The following is an 8,539-nucleotide window of genomic DNA, read 5'->3' as shown; positions in this document are numbered from 1 at the left end:
GTGAGGCAAAGTTTGCTTCAGGAGGGGTTTTTGCCAAGGACTGTTGTAGATGACATTCTTTTTGCAGCAATATTAAATGAAGTTTTTGTTGGTTTTGTTGTTATTGTTTTTGTTGCATTCATCTTTCTTACATTGCCATCCTCAAACTTTTAGTTCAGTTTCTTGTATATAAACATTTAGATTCAATTAGCCACAAGTAGATATTATTTCTAAAGGTCTTGGTTTGACAGTACAAAAACATTTCCACCTTTGGATATAATGATAATAATGAGAGGTCAAGTCAATGAGGAAACTTCATTTTGAACTGCTGCTTTTAAATGGTTTGAGATTATTTATTTGGGGATTTAAAAATTAATTTTCTGGTGGTTTTGTCTATATTAAACTTTCAGATTAAACGCACAGTATTTTGGAAGATACCTCATTTAAGTACACAGTAAAAATATGTGTCTTTTTAAGAGCCTCACCAAAAAAGCCCACATGCAAAGCAAAGTAATCTGTAATTTCCCTGCGTAAAACATAACACCTGAGGCAATCTTGCATTCTCCAATTTCCATACAGAGGCACTAAAGCAGAGTTCTGTTGTATGTCTCACTTGTCACAAGATAAATTTGTATTTGTATTAAAGCCACTGAAAAACAGTTTTTCCCTTTGTATCTATTTCGGTTGTTTTGATTTGGTGCTGTTTTCCAAGAAAGGAAGAAACACTTAGGGAGAACTGGTGAAGAGGAAACCTGAGTAATCTACACAGAAAAGTCACATGTTCCTGTGTTTATGCAAAGAAGCTCATCAAGTATCTGACAGTGAAAAGTCAGAGCAGTTTGCCACATACAAACCTGTCTTCAACTTCTGCTGACATGGCTAAAATAGCAAATAAACAAATCCAAAATCATTGTTCTGAAAATAAAAACTGTTTTATCATCTTTCAAAATGACCTCTGTGATTATCAATCATGAGAGCTGAATAAAAAAAAAGAGCAAAGTATCTATGATATTATTAACATACTGTGGCTACAGGGCCTGTTTTCCCAGAACAACCCCACTGTTTTGTGCATTTCAAGCAGTTGCTTGCAAAGTCCAGCTTAGTAATTAGGATAAGAGAGAAGTGCAAATTTCTGAAAATTTCAGTAGCAGTAAGGGCAAGAAAATAATAATAATGATAACAATAATTTTATATATATATATATATATATATATATATATATATATAAAAAATGATAGTATCAAGAGTGCATACATGCACTCTAGAAATGTTCTGGGGCACTTGTTTATCTCATCTACATTCATTTTATCTCTGAATAGTTTTACCAACTTTAAGAGTTGTACTGGGTCTGGCTGGGATGAACTTAACCTTCTTCACAGCAGCCTGTATGGTGCTGTGCTTTGCCTTTCAGGAATTCTGTGACAGTGTTAACACCCCAAAGTTTTGGCTACTGCTGAACCATGTTTGCACAGCATCAGGGTTTCCACTCTTCCCACACACAGCCAAAAGTGAGTAAGTTGAAGGATAAGAGAGTGGACAACATAGCAGACCCACACAGAAGACTCAAAGTGACCAAAAAGTAATCCATACCATGGGATGCCACCCTCAGGAAGAAAAGCTCAGGGCAAGGAGAAGGGAAGGAAGATAATTGTGGTGATGGAGTTCATCTTCCCAAGCAAACATTACATGTGCTGAGGCTGTGCTCGCCAGGAACTGGCTGGACATCTGTCTGCTGATGAGACGTAGTGAATGAATTCCATATTTTGTTTGGCTTATGACCACAGATTTTGCTTTCTGTATTAAATTGTTATTATCCAGATACACGAGTCCTCTTGCTTTTGTTCATTTTTTGCCCTGTCTTGTGAGAGAGGGAGGTGAGCAAGCAGCTGGGTGGGTGTTTGGTTGGGCTCAACGCACCACAACAGTATTTTCAACACTTTATACAGACTCTGAGGGAGTAAAAATATAGAGCAAACATTTGAATCACCCCCTGTTTTAGCTGCAAAACATGGGTATCCTTTAAGACCTATTTTGAGCTGAGAAAAATAAAAAGTATTTATCATCTCAAGTCACATTACTATGTAATTTTATCATATGAAAAGATAAGAGGCTTACATTAACATGTCTTTTCTAAAACACCTTTAATGAAAAGTATGGTTGGTTATATGGGTCTTAGCAAAATTATTTTTTGTAGCTGATCCAAAACTGAGCCTGGCTTTATGATTATTGTGACTTTGGAATATCAAAGCTGTCCTTAAATCTGGCAGTGTGCATACACAATTGCATCTGCATTAGGAGTAGGTGAGGGCAGGCTAACCTCCCATCTGGTTCACTGACACCCATGGGTTCAAGGGCAGAGTTGGCATCCTGCCCCGAAATTCTCATCAGCATAGTATGGCTGTTTCTGTACCTCAGGTAATTTGTTTAAAACTGATTTTGGTATATTTATGCAAAGACATTTTGTATTGAACACCAAGTATACCACTGACAAAATGGTTATGAATTAAAAAATAAGAGCAATATTTACTTAGAGTTGACATGCTCAAAGCGCGTCTCACCAGAACAAAATGATTCATTTAGATTCCAGAAAAGATAATGAAATTTCCCCTTTGTTCTACAAGGTAATGGCATATTGTCTGACTTAGTGTTAACAATATGTACACTCATAGTTAATCATTGACTACTGAGATGCAACAAAGAAAGTGGAAGCCATCACATAAGCAAGACTGAATTTTGCTGTGTAATGATGCACAGTCAGAAGGCCTTTTTGTTGTAGCAGATGGCAAAAAAGTTTGAACTTGAGCTCAATCAGAGCTCAGTGCCCTTGAGTCCTTTCCTTATTAACCACTAGCTGTTTTTGTCTTGCCAAATAATCTTATTACTTACTGTCCATCCATGCTGTACCTGTTTTTTCTGTGTAAGAGAATTATACTGTCAGGTGCAGGGAATTAGAGACATGTAAATTTACCTTTTTGGATGTATATGTGGGTATTCATTTTCTCAGATTCCAAAACTCAGAGATTAATTTTGTCTCTTGAGCAAAAAGATGTGATTCTCTCTTCATAAGCTGTTCATAAGAATTTTTGGCTTTGATAATCAAATCCATACTTAACCACCCTGACAGTTTGCCTGGAATTCCTCAGTCTGCCAAAAAAATGTCAAACAGCATTGAGTGGTGAGGGGCTCTGAGATCCATCAACTCATTCCTCTTCTGAACCTGAAAGCAATACTGAGAGAATTGACTCTTCATTTGGTGTTGTTTGCTCTGTAACGGTATCTGTGGTGCTCTGAAAACAGTAAGCCAATTTTGCCTTCTGTAGATACAAAGGGACCCATAAGTCTGCTTTTACAGGTTTTTACTCTGATCCAGAACCTTGAGATCTTTTAGAAAGCACAGGTTGTTCTTTACCTTTCAGCATAAGTATCTGAACTGGTGTTCATGTGAATGTTTATTTGAATTGTATTTCACCTGGCACAGGTACTGCTATTCATCCTGAGGTTCTTTTCATCTTTTGTGAACCAAATGGACATTTAGTACTAGTACCAAAGATAATATCAAATACACAGCTGACATGAATCACTCTCTGGAACTGCTCAATTACTTCTGTCAAAGTTAAGATCTTAAACTTGTTGGCAGCTTCCTTCTGTTCTGTGTCAATATCTACATAAAATAACCTATTTCCTGCTGCTGTTCCATGGAGGATCATGTAACCAAACATAATCCCCTCTGAAGCAACTAATTACAAACGCTTCACCATGGCATGGAGTCTTCCTTTGTTGGTGTCTAGATGTCAAAATAGCACAGAGATTTTTTGACTGATGACCTCTGTTGTATGATGAGGAAGAGTTTAGATAAGCCTGTTAACCTGGATACATTTATCTAGGAGTTTCTGTTAACTTGCCCACAATCTTCTGAAAGTAAAATGTAATAGAAGGAACCCCTGCAAAAAGTGTTCATTTTTGTGGGTAAATGGAAACTTGTGGTCAGTCTCTGATAGGTAATTTAAAGCCAAGTATATTTTTTCCCCATAGAGAATGTAAGTCAATGTTATGTCATAGGAATGCCTATGTACAGCTTTGAATCCTTCTGATGAATAAACAGATATGTGCATGGAGTATGAGGGGAAAAGCAGAGTTCCAGCTTGTCCTGCAAGTTTTCTCAATCTGTGCCTGGGGAAGAAAAAGGACCCCTCAAAGATATTCCTTCTCCCAGCTGCTTCCTTATCAGGCAAACCAGCCATGAACACTTTATTTATCATTAGTTTTCAGTTAATCAGGTTTTGCTTTCTCCAAATTATTCAGAGTATCCCTAGAAAAAAACAAATAGACAAGCAGGTTTTTATTTAAATTCAGTGTTTGCTATTAGTAACCAGGGCTTCACATCCAGTTGCTCTATCTTTCCTTTAAGTGACACTTGTTAGATTCATATTTAAATGTTTACACAAGTTACAAGCACACTGAAGTGATAGCTCTTTATCTACAAATTATACCTTAGGACCTTCAACAGCTGGCAGTGAAGTTTAAAGATGCATCTAAACTGGAAAAAAACATCAGAGATACTTGATAGTTTTAAGTAATTATGAATGCTGTAACTGCAATATTTAGGGCATATTTGGCCTGGATATGTGTACTCCTTTGTTTAGTTTCTGAAGAACTTTGTACTGCTCTGACTGGAACATTTTCCTTCATGACTACCTATTTGAAATGTAGCTCCAACTTTCTGATGCTTTTTCATTGACAGCAGTAGCTGCACCCCAAAAATATTCAAGGGGTCCACAGTGACCCATTCACAACACTGAGGAGATGAGAAGCTCCTCACAAATATTGCCCCTCCTCTGGAGGACCTGCTTTTGTAGCAGAACTGCCAGCAGAGTGAAAATATTTAATAGAAATAGATCATCCCAGCTCCTACCCACAGTGACCCCAGCTGCTTTCTGTTAGAGGTTTGATCTTTTGAAGGGAACTTTGAGAACACTGTCAGAAGTACTGCTCCTGCTGCTTTCACTTTCCAATGGTAATTTCAGCATTTGGTGTCACAGATCTGAAAGAGACTTATCTTAGGTCCAAGTACAGCCTGCTTGGTGCTGTACCTGATGAGGTGACTGTGCTTCATACTATCTCCTTGTGTGTTTTAGCTACACTGATGTCGACTAGAGTTCTGGCTTCTTGCATTTCCATATTCTTTAGTCCAGCTTGATGAGCTAACTGTATCCAGAATCCTAGAACAGCAATTAATGTAAAAGTTTTCCTATCTTCAGCCCAGCTGGATTCAAAACTGGGTGAACAGAATGATAGATTTACTCTTTACTAAGGACTGTGGACTTGTTCTGAGCGTGCATTGTTATTTTGTGGACAAAAGTGCCCACAGGCTTTCAACAACAACAACAGATGGTCCTAAGGGGCACTAGCCACTTGAGGGTGTTTGCAACAGGTAATTGTATGTTGAATAAGGTACAAGTATTTTCTGCTCTCCTCTAATTGCTCATGTGCCTGCTTTATCCACCTCCAAATCATGGCAGCAGGTCAAAAAAGGCACAGGTTCTCAGGGTTTTGTGTGAAGAGTGCTTTGCTGCTTGAATGTTTCTTTTGTTTTGTCCTTTTTCTTTTCTTCATCAAGCCAGCTTGGGAGAGATTACTGTTTCAGTCTTTTCTGCTCTGCCCTTGGGAGTGTTCTGAGCTCTCCTTTCCTCTTGATAGAGGGGGAACTGTTGGACTGGGGTAGTGTTTATAAACAAGACATAAATGGAGGTTTTTCTCCCTCCATTTATGTCAGTGGCTATGACCTAAAAGATTCGAGTATGTTTCCTGGGCATATGAAATAAGTCTGTTAAATGGAAGTAAAATTTTTGATATCTCAGACTGTGCTTTTCAGGCTTAATTATATACATTTATTTGACATGTTTGTTATGTCTGCTCCTGTGTGAGCTCTAGGAGTCTACATAATTCTTTCACAGTCTGTCACCTCTGTGTGATCTGTGCAACTTCTGTCAGGAATGTTGACCTTGGGCTGTCCTCATGCATCTCTGTCTGCCCAGGTCCATGGTGACCCTTTGTTTTCACGTGAAGGGAAATAAAGTGATAAGGAAATCTGTGACATTTTCATCCTACTTTAAAATGCCCACAAATAATAAGAATTTACTTATTCAATAAATAAATTATAAGCAATTTTTTCCTAAGATGGTGCAACACATACTGGGGCTAGGAAACTGCATGGTGTATTCCATGACCATATTTTTTAAGCAACATTGCTTTTGGATTCCTTTCTAATTATTAAGATGTTAGGAATAGCAAATCCAGAAGCTTTCTTTCCACAGCCATGGTTTCTCCCTCCCTTTCCTTCCCTACTGAACTACGATGAACTGGTCATGGATCTATTAATATATTTGCATCTTGTTTGAATATGTTGAATACTTGTTTCACATTTACTGAGTAGTCCAATCACTGTAAATTCAACTAAGTCAGGAACAAATGAAATAATACATCTATCTAGGAAACAAATATGTCCAAATGAACATTCCAACCAGTATCCTTGACAACTGACTGAATATTCAGATGTTTAATTCAGCCCCTTTCTACCTGCTTGTGGTAGGCACCAGGAGTACAGTACCTTCTGCTTTATAGACAAATATATTTCTATGCTTCAGACAAAATCATACCTGAGCATCTTGGCAGCCCATTAATGCTGAATGCAACCTTCATTGGACTACAAAATGAGATTTCTGGACACTATCTGAAAAATCTAGACCAAAATGTCAAAACTGTTTGACAAAAAATATCTTTATAGCTAGAGCTCTCGGAGGAAGCTTATATCTGAACATAAAATCTTATGTTTTCAAGTATCTTGCTATAACAATAATATTTACAAGAGAAAAGTGTTTGCTGTATTCTTTCCATACATTTCTAGAATTTATGAAAAAACAAACTACCTTTGGGGTTATCCAGTAGAATGAGTGAGGCTATGGGGGCTGTTTTCAATAGTGTGTTTATACTGCTTTAAAAATGTCTAAGGAAGCTTCAGAACAGCTCACTCAGGTAGTGGAACCCATCTACCACAGGCTCAAAGACAGAGGAGTTCAGATTTCTCCAGGGAACAGCTTGGCACAGTATGCCTGTGCTGCAGTTCCAGTGTTCCAGGTCCCCAGAGAGCTCCCTAGGGAGGGGTGCCACACAGTGTGACCCTGTGGCTCCATCGCAGGGCTGTGTGGCTGTGGATGAGTGCAGGAGGCACTGCACTGCCTCCTCCAGCACAGCCTTGGCAGGGCTGAAGCCTCAGATACCACACTCACACACAGCTCTGCTGCTGCAGGACCCAAACCAATATTTGTGTGAAGGGAATCTGAGACATCCAGTCCTACTGGAGCAGGACTGGCTCCATTTGTGACACAGCCAGGCTGAGCAGGTACATCACTTGTGTGGGTGCTCTTGGAGGCAAGTCAAGGCTCAGAGGCTGCATTCAACTGTATGCTGTCAGTCAGCTCAGATGCCACCTAGGAACTGGATGTAGCATTTTGTCCCCCCGTTTTTCTCTTACTTTTTCCATTAGGTTTGAATTTTAAATTAGTGAAAGAAAAAAATTCAGGCAGTATGGGTAAAACAGTGCCTCCTATTTATAGCCTATGCTTGGCGGTCACTTTTCACCCCTTGAAGAAGTCAGCCTTTCCCTGTGTCCTTCTAGAACTCAGGTGTACCTGAGGATGGACAATTGCACCTGGAGGGGAGGTCCATGGCTGGCCATTGGGGCATTCAGGGCTACACTGGGGAAGTTGTCCATAGAAAACCTCTGAGGAAAGAATTTTCAGAGACATCTGAAGTATGTGAAGTATGTGTAGTTGTGTATCGAGAAGAAACTTTGCCTTGTTAAGGTAATCATAATATCATTAACACTTCTTCTCTGGTAATTGCTTGTGTGTATTCTGCTAAACATTAGGAAAAAATTGTTTTCACTATGTACTGGTTTCCTTTTCTGTTTTTCTTTTACTTTCCATCCTCCCTCACTGCATTTTTTTTTAAGCTCACTGAACTAGCTAAAACAGCTCATACATTGTTTTGGAACTTGTAGTACTTCTGTTATGCAGTAACTTGCCTTTAAAAAGGGAAGCTTGATTGGCCCAGCCTTCGAGGAGCTGGAAAATAAGGACTTCTGCAGTGCAGCATAAAAAAGAGATCCAGACTCAGCCTCGTAAAGAAAAACATCTAAACATTTATGTGATTACCAGGAACAGCGTATTCTCCTGCACCCATGTGCTTCTGGATGCATTCCAAGATATTAATAGCAGTAGTGGCAGGGCTGTACATTATATTGTTATTTCCTCCTTGGAGAGAACAGAATGTTAGACTGTGAGAATATGACATGGAAACTATGTGAGTTGGCTGCCCTCTTCTACTTTATTTACTCCTTCTTAGATCTTTCTAACTTCGGGGCTTTCGCAGTCACTTGAAAAGGGATTCGCTTTTTGCCCAGGAAGAAGATTACTGGAACTGCTGCTCTGGATCAGATTATGGATATTAACCCTGGTCTCTGTCTCTATCTGTTGGAAACAGAACAGACCTGACTTGTCAA

The sequence above is a fragment of the Passer domesticus genome, chromosome 2 (genome assembly GCF_036417665.1).
Source record: "Passer domesticus isolate bPasDom1 chromosome 2, bPasDom1.hap1, whole genome shotgun sequence".
Classification (NCBI taxonomy): domain Eukaryota; kingdom Metazoa; phylum Chordata; class Aves; order Passeriformes; family Passeridae; genus Passer; species Passer domesticus.
This window is presented reverse-complemented; position numbering follows the sequence as displayed.